The sequence below is a fragment of the Parasteatoda tepidariorum genome, chromosome 8 (genome assembly GCF_043381705.1).
Source record: "Parasteatoda tepidariorum isolate YZ-2023 chromosome 8, CAS_Ptep_4.0, whole genome shotgun sequence".
Taxonomy (NCBI): domain Eukaryota; kingdom Metazoa; phylum Arthropoda; class Arachnida; order Araneae; family Theridiidae; genus Parasteatoda; species Parasteatoda tepidariorum.
The window spans coordinates 69,016,278-69,032,220 of record NC_092211.1 but is presented as its reverse complement, the minus strand read 5'-3'; the positions used below and the strand labels follow the sequence as shown (position 1 = coordinate 69,032,220).

General features: G+C 29.6%; 1 protein-coding gene across 2 annotated transcripts in view; it reads left to right on the top strand.

Annotated features, from left to right (window-relative positions):
- LOC107448750 (discoidin domain-containing receptor 2) overlaps positions 1-15,943 on the top strand; it is a 607,770-nt gene that overhangs the window by 42,541 nt on the left and 549,286 nt on the right. The window lies entirely within an intron of this gene.

Below are 15,943 nucleotides of genomic sequence, written 5' to 3'. Positions count from 1 at the left end.
AATTTTTCCATTCATATCCTGAACTTTTTCTCCTTAAAACGTAAGAAATATATTCTATATATTTACTAGGATTATTAAGTCCTTTAATAAAACTGATTTTTCTATTCATATCCTAAACTTTTCCTATTATAAACTGCAAGAAAATGTGCTCTATATGATTACTAAGATTATTAAATCGTTTAATTAAACTGATTTTACTATTCATATCCTAAACTTTTCCCATTAAACTGTAAAAAATATGCACTAAGATTACTAAACTGTTTAATGAAACCGATTTATCTATTCATATCCTAAACCTTTTCCCATTAAACTGTAGGAAACAAGTTCTCTACATTTACTAAGGCTGCTTTGAAACGATTTTTCTCTTGCTGCTCTCAACTGTTTCCCATCCAATTCAAAGCAATAGATTATTGCTCTCTATATTTACTAAGGTTAATCACACAAGCTTTATATAAAAATGACTATTTATTTGCTTTTTTCCCCTCAATTTCTTTTTGTTGTTGTCCACTTGACATACAATGACCACGTGACAGCCCCAACCCTTTCCATGAGAAGAGAGAGTAATCTACCGAAACGTACATCTCCTGGCGGGTAATCTTGTTAAATCGCAACCCTTTTCCTCATAAACAGTCACTAATATCCCCTGGAGGCAATGCTACAGGGACATAACCCTATTGTCCCACAAACATACACACACAATGCCTTTCACACTAAATGCTGATCCCGCAACATGCAACGGACATAACTCAACAGTGTCCGGCAATTTTAGGACGGTCCGGCGTTTCCACAGTGACGCCCGGATGAATGGAGGTCTCCCAGATCCCTTTCCAACCCCCTTTTCCGACTTGCTTCAATAACAACCCTCAATCACTCACGGATAATGGCTGTTGCAGGTAGAAGTTCTCTCTGCACTCCCTATTGCTGACTCACACCCCACCCCCTTTCGAACGATCACGAATTCAAGAATAGAATTTATTCGACGGTGAAATGAATTTCGATGCAGATAATACTCATAAGTTGCAATTAGACAGTTATTCAGGCTATGGTAACTATCAAATGCCAATGAATTATCATCAATAATCACTACGCAATTTACGCTTAAAAGACAGCACTTAAAATTTCAATTAAATTAGCATAATAGTGACTGTTATGATTATTTGCTAGCTTAACACTTATTATTTAACACTTATTAATAATCACTACACAATTTAAGCTTAAATTCTAACAGTAATAAATAGTTATGGTTTTGTGGATTATAAATTATAATTGAACACATATCCGCAATATAATAGTTATCAAATGCAAATGAATTGATATCCAAATATGCTTTACATTTTAAAGTTTTAAATAAGCATGGTGGTTATTAGTGATTTATAAATTACAGCATTCAAATTATGAAAGCCTGTTAAATGCAAATGAATTATCATTATTAATAATGATAATTTTGTGCCTAGACATCCGAGTTCAGGCAACACACACAAAATTAACATAATATTTCAAAAAAGAAAATACACAATAGTTATTTTTTCATTTCAACAATTCCTATACATTACATTATTATAACAAAGTTAGCACACATAAAATTAACATAATATTTCATATAAATTAACATAATCGTTATTTTATTGACAAATTACAAATATCCATCTAGATTATCAGACAAGAATGAATTGTCATTCAAAAAACTCGCTTTGCAATTTACGATTACATGTCTGAATTCTAACAGCTTTAATCAAATTAAGTCATATTTTATTGTTTTGTTGATGTTTTATGGTACTACTAAACGTTTATTTTAACTATAGTTGCTATAAAATGCCATAATTATATAAATTATAATTAGACATTTATCCAGACTACATAGTAGCTGTGAAATGCAAATAAACATAAAACGGGGGAACAATTTTTTTATTGCATTTATACAAATAATGATTTCAAATCTGAAATCAATTTTGCTCCTAAAGCGACAGAATTTTTCAATAACATTTTCAGTCTATTTTTCAGAAATGTATAATTTTAAAACGTTATACCTAACAGAAAATCAATCGTATAAATATTTCTATACATTTCTAGAGGTGTTAAGGCAGATTATCAGGATAACAATTGTANTGAGGCCGGGGGCCACAATTAAAAACACAAATCAAATGGCGGGCCGCAACTTTATCAAAATTTTATGTAGGACTCTTTTATGTTTGAAGGAACAATAAATATTACTGTCAGATTTTTACCAAGTTGTACAAGACAAAAGTATTGAATTACAAATTAAAATAAGAAATAGATTTTTAAAAATACTTAATTGTTACTAATAATATTTTTAAAAATATTAAAAAAATAATAAAAATTCGGGCTACAATAACTTTAATGTGCACCTATGTATTAAACAATTAATGTGTAACAGATATCTAATTGTTAAGATGGAAAACTTTAAAAAGGTTGGTATTAAAACTTATATAGTACCACACAAAATGTTCAATGAGAAAATTGAGGTTTGTCTGCTGCAACCACCAGAGAATAGATATTTATATTTTAAATTTAAAATTTGCAAGTGTGTATGTAAATATTTTCGTCCAAAATGAGTGGTTTCAAAAAAGTTAAATCGGAGAATTTTTTCGAGAAAATTTCTGATACACACATGCTAAACTATGTTCACAAAATACAAAAATATGAAATAGAAAAGAGCAACATACACAATTATTTCTGTATTTGAATAAATATTTTCTTGGATGCAAAACCAGAGAAATAAAATTTTTTGCACCGTTGGTATGTTAAATTTCACAGAAACGAAGAAATTGGGTTTCTATTAACGAGAAAAGTATTTAAAACCCACATAGAGTTTATACGAAAATTGTCCGCAAAAAGATGACAACTAACATATTTTAGTTCGCTGGCCAAATGCTGCCCCCGGGCCGCCAGTTGGAAACCCCAGCACTAGAATATTATAAGAAAGTTAACACACACAAAATTAACATAATATTTCATATAAATTAACATAATCGTTCTTTTATTGACCCATTACAAATATTCATTTCGATTATCAGACAAGAATGAATTGTCATTCAAAAAACTCGTTATGCTATTTACGATTACATGACTGAGTTCTAACAGCTTTAATCAAATTAACAGTCAGATTTTATTGTTTTGTTGATGTTTTATGGTATTATTAAACGTTTATTTTAACTACAGTTGCTATAAAATGCGATAGTTTTAGAAATTATAATTAGACATTTATCCAGACTACATAGTAACTGTGAAATGCAAATAAGCATAAAACCGGGGAACAATTTTTTTGTTTCATTTATACAAATACTGATTTCAAATCTGAAATCAATTTTGTTCCTAAAGCGACAGATTTTTTTAATAACATTTTTAGTCTATTTTGCCGAAATATATAATTTTAAAACGTTACACATAACAGAAAATCGTATAAATATTTCTATACATTTCTAGAGGAGTTAAGGCAGATTATCAGGATTACAATTGTATAGGTATATATAATTGTATAGGTATGCAGAATTGTGTAACTATATCCAGAAACGTCATCGTCACGGGTAGGGGGGCTTCCCTACTCTAATCTGTTCTGAACAGCATTATAACATTAAAAAAAAATTTAAAAATCCCAGTGTAATCATTATTATAAATAACTGTACAGTTTGCATTTTAAATTATTTAATTCTTAAATTTTCTATAAAATTAGCACATTGAATTTTTTGGCTTATAAATTACAATTAAACTTTATAAAGCTCAGTAGGTATCAAATGTTATTGAATTGTCATAATCAGGAATCACGTAAACAATTTAATGGTTTAAGATCCAAGTTTTAACTAATGGCCAAAAATGCTATTTTTACTTAATATGTAGCTTATAAAACCGAAAACTTAGTAATAAAAAATATTTTTATAAAAATTATCCAGTCAATTTAAGCTTTTTAAATATTACATAAAAATTATACATTGCCATTTTAAGCACCTATTACATATTGTAAGCCAGTACTGTAATGTACTATTCCTTCATATTTTGAATACGAAATAAAATCTATTAAGACTCATAATAAAATGTTTATAAAGCGGTTTAAAAGTTTAAAGTTCCGCTAAAAAAAATAAGGACGCTACGTTAGGATTAAACATTTATCCAGTCCTTAGTAGTTGAGTCGTTTTTTGAAGAAAATGATTAATAATTGCTAGAGTGTCATACAATTTACCATTAAATGTATTATTAATCTAAATGACATTTAAAGTCATATTAGTATTTAAGTACTATCAAAATGTTGGAGAATTTCTCATGTAAACTATAACTTATAATAAATTGTTTGAACAAATTTTTGTATTTTTTTTCCCCTTTGTGGAAACCACTTTTTAGTATTTTTTAGCTTCAGGTAATTTTCTTATTTTTTGAGTTGGTGCTAAAATTACAAGGAGATAGTGATGATCGTTATTGCTTTATAAGAACTAATCTGGTATGTTGTTTATCGTTGATGATAAAAAAGAAAACCTTTTAATATGTCGTTTTGATTGCATGAATGATCCTGATAAACTGATTGCAAGTGATTGATGGAGTTTGAGACTATTGACTCTGAAATTGTTTTATGCTGTACAATTCAGAAGGAAAAAATGAATAATTTTCAAATGATTGAATATTCACGTTCTGAAATTCAATTTTAATGGTTCGAAGGGTGACCTTAAATATGCTAATTAGTGCCATGATGGCTCATGATAGAACGTTCGCCTTCCAATGAGGTGAATAGGGTACGAATCCCAGTGATGGCTGGTCGATACGAATTCCGCATCTGGTTTGCACCAACCCCAGTGCTGATGTAAAAATACCCTCTTGTAGTAGAGTCTCTTTGTCATCAGGCTAACTATCGGATGTTTTCGTGGTTTTCTTCTCAAATGTTGGTTAGTTCCATCAAAACGTCCTTCACGAAGGGAAATTTCTCCCAATACTTGATCCAGAAATTCTCTTGTTTTCTGGATTACAAAGCAACGGAGTTGAACATTAGTAGTTGTAAGGTATACAATTTTTTACATTATTTAAAAGATTGTAATTTTACAAGTCAAACAACAAATTTTGATTAATTCTTGACAAATCGAATTTTAAAAATACTACTTTTTTAGTTGTATTGCTTAAGTAACTATACAATTTAATTTTAGTTAATTTAGTTTAGTTTTTCTTTTAATGTTAAATAAATGATTCATTTTATAATGAATCCGCTTTCAATGAACAACTGCAATAATGATTCCTAAGTTGTAATCAATGTTGCATAATGCAATGAAAAATAATGCAGATTAATATCATTCGTCCCTGAAGATCAACGGTAGAAAAACAAAAAACAGGGATGACAAATCCAATTTTACGGTAAAAACATTCACCGTATGAATAAATATATCTGTTTCTAGAAATAAGATAAAAATTTTATTTACTATCAGACAATGAGTTTACAAAACGCCAATTTGGCGTAATACGGTGGCTACTATTTATGGAAAAAGTAATGCATTGACGGTGTAAACAAATTTTATTCCGGCGTACTATCCATTGAATATAGGGCATGTTCTGGATAATAGAATCGTTGAGACGCGTTTTGGCATAAAATACCTCGCCGTTGATAATTTTACTCCTCTTTTTATGTTATTTTAACCCCTTATTTTTTGTTTTAAGATAATTTTCTTTTTTAACTGTTTTATATTTCATTCAAAACCTGCAGAATATAAAGGTATAAAGTAAGTCAGTGTTTCCCAAAGTGTGGTACGCGTACCCCCAGGGAAACGGGAACAGTTTAGTGGGGGTACGCGTTCTTATGCATAATATCGTGCAACAAACGAAAATTTCAAAACAATTTATATTTAAAAACAAAGCTACTCACGAAAATTTACGATTATGTATTTTTCTATTGGTTATTTTTTTGCGGAATTAATAATTAGTGGTGTCAACAGCCAGTTGTGATTTTTAACTTTTGTGTGATTTTTCATAGTAAAAAATATTCTTTTTTTTATTAGTGGTACACAGCGTTGAGAAAATTTTAGAACGAAACACAAAAGTCATAAGTTTGGGAAACACTGAAGTAAGGTATCGAATAGAGAAAAAACATGATATTGGACAAAATTTTGAAATTGAGTGTATTATGAGTTTAGAATTCCTATACTAATTGCTTTTTAAAAATACTTTACTTTTTTATGTACTCCAATTATTTACAAAGTTAAAGCAGTTTTTGTAAGATTTTATTTTTGCTTCGGGTTATAGAAATTTTTTTTCCACGTGTTTAGCGTATATGCAAAAAACTGCCTTATTTTCGCCTAAAAATGGCCATTTATAGTAAAAGAAATTAAATAATAATAATTTTTGTTGCTAGTTTTATAAGTTTTTACAAATAATGAAATAAATAGTCTAGTTTTTCGCAATTTTATATTAATATTTAAAACAAAATATGTCGAAACTAGTCGGATACCTTAAAAAATAATTATACCGGTCATTATATATTATTAGGCTGAAATTCGACGAGGAAGATATGTTTTTTTTTTTTTTAGAAAATGAATAAAGCGTTATCGTCAGTTTAAAGCCTGTAGAATATTAAAAAAATAAATGTATCCATTTTTACACATTATGCTGGCTTAAAATTCATCGAAGAAGTCACATTTTTTTTTTTTTTTTNACTTTTTTTTTTTTTTTTGAACAATCACTGAAGAGTTATATTTAATTCAGAATCTGTAGACTGTTCAATAATGAACCTATTATTCAAAATTATACAGTTCAAAATTAAAAGAGGAAAACAAATTTTTTTTTTTTTTTTTTTTTTTTTTTTTTTTTTTTTTTTTTTTTTTTTTTTTNTTTTTTTTTTACAATTACTGAAATGTCATTTTTTGAAGTGTTTATTTTCAATTAAAAGCCTGTAAAATATTGAAAAAATATACCTGATTTTTTTTTCAATCACTGGAATGTCACCAGTAGAATATTAAAAACTCAATATACATTTTATTATTTATTAGACAGCTCCAAAATTTCTCAAGGGACATATGCTTTTTTTAGACAACCAATGATATATTTAGTTAAAAACCTGTAGTATATTAAAAGAATATACATTTTTGTTAATTTATTCTGCTGTCTTAAAATTTTCCACGCAAAATACGCTTTTTTAACAAGCACTGTTATGTCATCTTTAGTTCAAAATCCGTAGATCATTAAATTCTAAACATTCATGTTAATTTATTTTATAACCATCGTTGAACAGTCAACCCATTTTTTGGGTTTACAACTACCAATGTTAAACTCCGTAGCCATATAATTTTGAACCCTACCCAGAGGACAGGGAAACTCCTGGATCAAGTATTGTGAGAAATTAGCCTTTGTGGAGGACTTTTTGATGGAACTAGCCCGCATTTGTGTTACATGGAGAGGAAAATCAAGAAAATCTTCCACGGTTACGAAAAGGGGACTCTAACACATAATCCGTCTACCACTGAGGATATTTTACTTCAACACTATGGTCAGTGCGAGCCTGGTACGGAATTCGTATCGACCAGCCATTTCTGGGATTCGAACCCGGTTCACCTCACTGGAAAGCGGACGATCTATCCCCTGAGCCACCACGGTTCTTCATGTTGTTATAATTAAAATATAAAAAATACACGTACTACTTATAATTTCCTAAAATCATTTTTAAACACTTTTTTTCATTTAACAATTGCTGAAATGTTCTTTTTTATATCCGTGAGGGAAAATTATTATCCGATGTCATTGTATTTTAAATTATCCCTAATACAGTTTATTGAAATTATTTATGTGTGCATATTTCAGAAAATGTTACCAAGTAAATTAAAAATTTAACAACTAAGGAACATAAATGACAGCGATTGACGTTGAAGATTTCGTACATTTATTTCCTCATAAAAAATATGGAAGCGTTTCTATCTTAATTACATGGAGGAAAATAATGAACCAGGGACATTAATTTTCCAACCCACATATTACGAACATTTTTAATTAAAATCTTTTACACCACCTTTCTTAAATATTACCCAAAATGACCAAAAGGAGCGAAAGCAATCTTTTTTAAGCAATTTATCCTAATTAAACTGAAATAGGCTATTTATTGATCTTATATCAATACAAAATTACTATTGAAAAATTACCCAACATAAAATATATGTCAGCAACCGTTGCATTTAAGAAAATACATCACCGTGTTCGATAAAGCACTAAAATTCTTCCGATAACCACGAAACTCACTAAAACTGTGTGCTAAAATGGGTACTTGTGTACTGCCATTACACCCGTTAATATTGACGGGGAGAAAAATTAGTACCCGGGTATGAGTCAGACGAAAACATATTGGAGAAACGAACATATAACCTCTACCCCTCCCTAATACAACATTATATGAAAAGACGGTAAAGTGGGGTGATTTAGAAAAAGTCGAACCGTTGAGTCAACCCCCCCGAACCAACTCTCCTAAACATACGAACAAAATAACATGGATGACAATGTTACCCCAAAAATGACAATAATTTCCGTTTTGGGACCCCAGCAATTTCAAGCATTTTTGAATTAAAATTTGTAGCATCATATCTAAATGGATTAGTTACAGTCTATTCATGAACGAAACGGTCTTTCAATTATTCTAGAATTCTTAAGGTTTTGGAATGTCATATAAAATGAAATTTGTTTTATTGTCCCGAAGTTGACTGATTATTTATTAATGGTGATAATTCTTTAAATAACAGTGATGTTAGTTGAAAGAATTGAAATGATTAAATTTTGCTATTGGACAATTCCACCATTTACGAACGTCATATTTGAAACACTTTAATCGCATTTAACTCAGTTAAATAGATAGAAAAAACTAAGCAATCAAAAAAAAAAAATTTTTTTTTTTGAAATAACTTTTTGACTCAGGTTAACTTTGTCTAAATTTTATTAACATTTATGAAATTAAATTTTTTTTCTATCCAAAAAACATTTTAAAAATTTTTTTAATATTTTTAAAAAATTGTTAAAATAATAAGTTACAGAATAATTGAAGTAAGAGTAAATTACACCATTATAAATTTATTTTGGCAAAAATTAATAAATCTGCTTGATTTCTTTTAACCTAGTTATGTTCTTCTAAGACTGCAAACATAAATGGTGTTAATTGCCCTAGTACAAAAATACAATGAAAAATAGTTTATTTTATTCATATTTTCGTTTTTGCTGTTTAGCATACCCATTAATATTTTATTTATTTATTTATTTTTTTTTTGTGTGTGTGTGTGCGTATGTGTGTGTATGTAGGGGAGAAAGAAGGAGAGAGAATTTTAAATATACATCACAACAGGAATTTTTCAATGACACATATACATTATTTTTTTTTATCCTATTTTATTTGTTTATTTTTAGTATTTTTTACGTGATTTCACGGCATTTTCATTTTATATCAATATTCAAAACACAATTTTAAAAAACTTTCATTTTGTATTAAGGTCTCATAATTATTTGGACGTAGTTTTTTCTTCTCTAAGAATGTGTTTTATTTCCAATATTTATAAATTTGTTTAAAATTAAATAAGAATTTCGTATAGATTCATCTACTTAAAAATATTTTAATGTGTAAGAGATATTTTTTATGAATTTTAACAAAGCAATTACAAATCGTAAAAGATTACCGTTTCAGGAATGTCAACTGTTCCAGATTAGTTAAAATATTTTTTAAAACGGTAAAACTACAAACTAAAATTTTCAAATTTTTGATTAATTTTGCTAACTTTTTAAAGAGCTCACCATGGCTTTAGTGTAACAAATTGGCGTATCACATTAGCTTTCGACATATTTAGAAGTAGTGGTGGATAAAACCCTATAAATCGGATTTTTAAACCAAGAATTATACATTGAAAGACTACCCCTCGAAAATATTTATCCTCTGTCTCGAGCAAGTTGGCATCTCTGTTAGCAACGAAATTATAAAAGTATGGTTCAGAGTTCTAAAAATATTAGGGGCTGCTCTTGGTGCAATAATTTCAGGTAACTCGAAAGTATCAAAAGTTTGATTTTGTCGTTTTGGTTCATTTTTTGTTCCAGTATAAAGCTTCTCAAGATATATACTAATTCATTCAAAATTATCAGTTTCAGAAGAATTTAAAAAAAGCAATAATTTATGTTATGAATTGATCTTAAAAAACAAAATGTTACTCAAATTGATCACAAAAATGCTGAATTCAGTAAATAAAAGGAATTTCAACAATGTATTTTAGTTGTGAATCATAAAGGCATCGTTAAATTTAGGATGTACCCAAGACGATCAATTCCTTTATTCCACATATCAACCAATGGTGTCGTTAAAAGCGAACTGACGTCACGACCACAAATTGTTGCCAAACTTCGAAAGTGAAATATGATACGTGGAGCAATGGACTTCGGTTTTTATTACCTGGAAATATTTTTTCCCTTATGCAGCCTGTTTTCAAGTCTAGATAATTAAATCTTATGCGGTAAGGTTTTAATGTTCACTGGCTCAGATGCTATCGTTGCGACGCTCGAGATTTTTGTCACAAAAATAAAAACTAAACTTAAGTCATTAGAAGTTGTTTTATAGATCATAAAACATGAAGCAAGATTATCTTTTTATATTGATTCTGCGCGCGACTCAAAAAAAATTCAGGTTTTTATTGCCTTGGAGATTACTTTATCGGAATTTATTACAACAAAAAAAATTCTTAAAATTCAATGCCTTTAAAATAAAATTTATTCGATAACGTTCTTAAAATGACGTTAAATGCCTCAATTAAAAATTCTTTTTCTTACTGTAATGACTTACAAAAAGTAATTGAATTGTTAAAAAATAAAGCATATAAAGTTATTATGTGATATAAAAGTGTATACATACTTACCTAAAGTTTAATTATTTTAACTTTTTACTTATATTAGTTTAATCTTCGGTACTTTTCAAATAAGATTTTGTATTAACTCTTTAAAATATTTCTCATATTTGTCATTAAAATATTTGTCATGAAAAAATCATGTTTTCAAATTTGTTTAATGTTTGGTTAACAGTATTTTATTAATTAAGTACTTTATTACTTTACGTACTTTATTAATTTAAGTACGCAAGTAATTACGTACTTTATTAATAAAGTACTTACGTTCTTTATTAATTTTTTCATCAACATTTAAAGATAACAGAAAAACTTAATGGAATTAAAGCATGTAGTTCGAGTGAGATTTGACTTGTATTTTCTTTTGAGAAATAGTTATTTAATTCCATTCTCAATTGAATTCAATTAGTAGAAATGACAACAACAACAACAAAATTATCGATTAAAGATGATAACTCTTCTTTATAAATTTAAGAGTGTGTTTTTAAGAAAAATAAGACGATAAATGTCAATTCATATAAGGCATATATATTTTCCCATATTTTCTACATAGATTTTTTTAACAAATGCAAATAAAACAACGAAAAAATTCTTGTATGAACACGCACACACTCAAAATGAGATGAAATATAAAACCAACAAGAGCAAAAAAAAAAAAAAAACTGTTTCGAAATTATCTCTGCTACTTATATTGCTGTTCTAGTAATAGTAGCCAAATCAGCGGGTAGCTGATCTTAAGATTTTATCTACTGAAACGCAAAACTCGCCATGTAGGAAAATTTTAAGTGTATTTTAATAGTCTTGCAAGTTCGACGTGATTCAGACGCGATATTATTCAGCATAAAATCGATTCGTTTAAGTTTAAACTAACATGGTGACTAGCGAAGTTAATGTCATCGATAAAATCAGCATTCTAAAGAACATTTTCTTCGTGTCTTATCTAACACAGGTGTCAAATGGCACAGCAACAAATAATTCACGATCAAGTTCAAGACAATCGGGCGTGTGGGATGGAAACATGATTACTTTTTCTTTTTATTCTTTTCTACAATACCATTCCAAGCACAACGAGTTCCGTGAGTTCAGAAGAGTTTATGAAGTTTGAGTTCGTGTTGTCATGTCGTGGTTTAGACTTGTATCAGCTATAAATTACTTTTTAAATGAGTTTTCTAGACTGGATGAATGACATAAGATTTTAACGTTTTAAGTTCATTCATTTTTTTTTATTGCAAAAGCACTTGACTTTATATCATTGGCCCCATGCATCGAAGATGCATGAGATTGGAGCATATAAAACAAAAACTGAACCATTGAACACGACAAGAACAATATAATAACAAGAACAATAAATATTTGCAAAACGTGAACCACTTAAACATGAACGAGAATCAGTCGCTGGATACCAATTGCATCAACTCCCTAGCTCGCCAATATCGACTGAATAAATCTTCTTCATTTAATGAAGAACAACTGAGCAAATGATCTTTGTCCATCTCAAAGTTCTGGTTGCACAAAGTGCACATAGGACTGCCAAATATACCAATTCTGTATAGATGTTTAGCAAGGCAGTCATGTCCAGTCTCCAGACGGAACGCCACCACTGCAGTGGATCTACGGGAGTTCGGAATTTTATTAATTGAATACCTACTTTTCTTATTCTTGATTTTTTTTACTAAATTAGCATCATAGCTTTTCTTCAGAATATTTTTTATAATTCTTTTAATTGATGAAAAGATACTTTGGCATATACTTGCCTGCAAAATCTCTGTCCCCTTCTTTGCTAATCTATCTGCCCATTCGTTACCATTTATTCCTACATGAGATGGAATCCACTGCAGAACAACAGTCCTTCTCTCAGAAGCTAGGAGATTAATATTTCTTCTGCAGGAGTCAATAATATTTGACTCTGCAACATTATGTGCAGCAATAGCCTGGATGGCTGATAGAGAGTCTGAAAAAAATAACTATGTTGTCAATCTGAACTGATCTAACCCTGATTTGTTTTGTTGAAATTCTAATTGCCTCCAGTTCTCCATCAAAATTGGTCCGCAATGGACCAGGGCTGGCATAGAACGCAAAGAGTTCTGAATACACACCAACACCAACGTTGTCAAGCATTTTCGATCCGTCTGTATAGATGCGAATCCAATTACTTTTTGGATACCGGGTAAAAATTGTCTGTAGAGCAGCTGCTTTAAGTTCACAATCGAGTGCTGAGGATTTTGTCATAGCAGTCATCAAATTACATTCCTTTCTAATAGATCCCATGTGAATAGGACATGCTGGTTTCAACAGTTCCTCTGTGGGAACATTCTGAAGGGAATAGTCAGTTTTCAGTTTAAGAACTTTCTGCAAAAATCCATCCTGAGTTTTTTATCTCCTAGGTTTAGTGATATCATAATTTCTCCATAAATCAGTTGATGGCAATCTAATCAATTTTTCATATAGTATTAAAGCCTTTTCCTGGATAACTACTTCTATTGGTTTGTTGTCTGTTAGGGTTAGCATTGCATTTATTGGAGTAGTTTTTACAGCTCCAGTGACTAGTCTCAGGGCTTCATTTTGAAACACCTCTAGTTTAGAAATATATGTATTACTGCATGCAATCAAGGCCTCACAACAATATCATATTAATGGCTTAATGTATAAATTATAAGTTTTATTTAAAGTATCTCTTCCACAACCCCATTTTACTCCTGCGAGCCTTTTAGCTATTGTTAGCCTTTTTCGAGCTCTATCAATAACATCATCTATATGTCTCTTCCAAGAGAGCTTTTTATCAAACTTCACCCCTAAGTAAAGTTCGTTCATAAAATTCACCTTAGTGTGCGATTTTAGTGGTCATCAAAGATCAAAAGCTGATAGGATTAGATTTCAGTTTATTTAAACCATAACATCACTTTTAAAATGTCCTATAAACTTTATGTTTTTAACTTTTAAACTTGAAAAAAATTTCTGTATTTTGTCTTCCTCTGATTCAGGACAATTTTTTTTTTAAATAAATAAACAAATATTTTTGGATGCATGATATAAAAGTGCTGCATGTTCATTAAATTGCTAACACTATTTTAAAAAAAGTAATAATTTTCAAAATTTGGAAATTTAACACGTTGAATGCCATGGGGGTCACCGGTGACCGGCACTGAGTTTGTTCGTAGCGGCACGGGGATCACCAGTGATCTGCGAAGCCAAGTTTATTAGAAACACATAATTCGAGTAAATTTTTAAAGTTTTTAATTTTTTTTAATATTATCGTTACTAAAATGGTTTGAAGAAATTAATGCAATATAGAACACACGAAAATAGTTTCAGTAATAACAGTGCCTTTAATAAAAACAGTGCCTTTCAGCGCCGGGGGTGTCACCGCTGACCTCAGTGAATTAAATGCGTCACGAGTGATTACAAAAATTAACTGTTTTGTTGTAAATAGTTTTTCATCAAAATATACAACGCATACTGTGAAAATCATTTTCGCCAGACGGGTAAGCCATGTAAAATTAGCGTGGCATTCAACGTGCTAACTTTGGAAGTTATCGATTACCATGAAGCAATGTTCAACACGTAGAAACAATGTCAGATTTTAATTTTCACAATCACAAGCAACCAAGAATAAACATAGATACATCGAATACAGCAATATCGCTATCATTATAGGTAACAATATCTATCGAATACGAAATATCTAGATTTATTATGGCAAATATCGTGATAATTTATAATTATACTTATTGATTGCGTTAATAGTTATAGTTATAAATTCCGCAATCATTATCGATAATGCAATATCCAAAAGCTTATATTGCGAATATAATTTATAACGGTAATTATTGATTATGATATAGTTGTAAATGTTGATAAATTTTATTTGGGTAACGAATATATTGACCAATTTAAAAATAATATTTGTCATTGAAATTGGGAAAAAAATTACAGTATTTTTTTAAACATCGATAATTTTGCAATAAAACGCCAATTAGAAACCGAAAATTTTGTTTTTACTATACAATTATCTGAATACCAGACGTTATTACAGGGTGGGATTCTCTGTTCTACGCCTAGCCCCAACCCGTAGGACCAGCGTGTTCGTTTGGTGCCTAACCAAACCACCTTCACTAAGTTATTTCAAATTCTTGCATACGCTGAGTATATTATTGTTGCCCGAACTAAAAAAAAACATTAATAGAGGCATATACTGCTATTGAAAGATTAGCAGCAAAAATACACTTAAATGTTCATGAAAACAAAGCAAAATATTTGCCTTTGTACAAGCCTGTGTTCAGGGCATCAGTAAACCTTAATTTGTTACAAATCGAAAGTCACAATTTTGTATTTGTCGATGTCTTCAACTTCCTTGGCTCAAACGTGAACAGTCAGAACAATTTACATAGGGTAAACTAACCAGTTAAGGAACACTTAAGCTTCGCTTGCCATTTAAAAAATCATATTAATTTTAAAATTCTTAATTTTAGTTAAATGACCGTGTCAACATATTTGTTACTAATTACAAATCATGTAAAAAAATTATAAAGAACTTACATAATATTGTTTTAAAGTTTTGAAGGTTCAAATAACAAGTAGTAAGAGGACCAAGTGAAGGAACAGCTCGTACCAGTGAAGGAACACCCAGTAAAGGAATACTTAATTTTGGTTATTTTTCAATGCTCTTTATGAATTTATAAGCCATACAAATATTTAAAAACAAGCCTATTCTTGAAATTATAACATATAAATACTTGGAAAATGTTAACTTTTTTTTTGTCATCATGAATTGAAAAGTAAAGTGTCAACATATTAACACATACTGTTTATTCACTGGGAAATCTATGCCCCGTAAAAGAATATGCCTGTTCCCTCACTGGTTAGGAGTTGTTTTTCGTATTTTTAACATACTTTTGATGCGGAACATCACTAAAGATACAAGAAAATTAAAGTCTTTCTTTTATTTTCATTAACTTAAAAAAAAAACCAGTAAAGGAACACTTGTTCCTTCACTGGTTTTTCATCGTTTGGTGATCCAGTGAATAAACACCCCCTTATCTCAGTACTTGATTATGCTATGGTGCTTTAAAAAAAATAAAACGTAACTTCAATAACACAAAGTGTTTTAA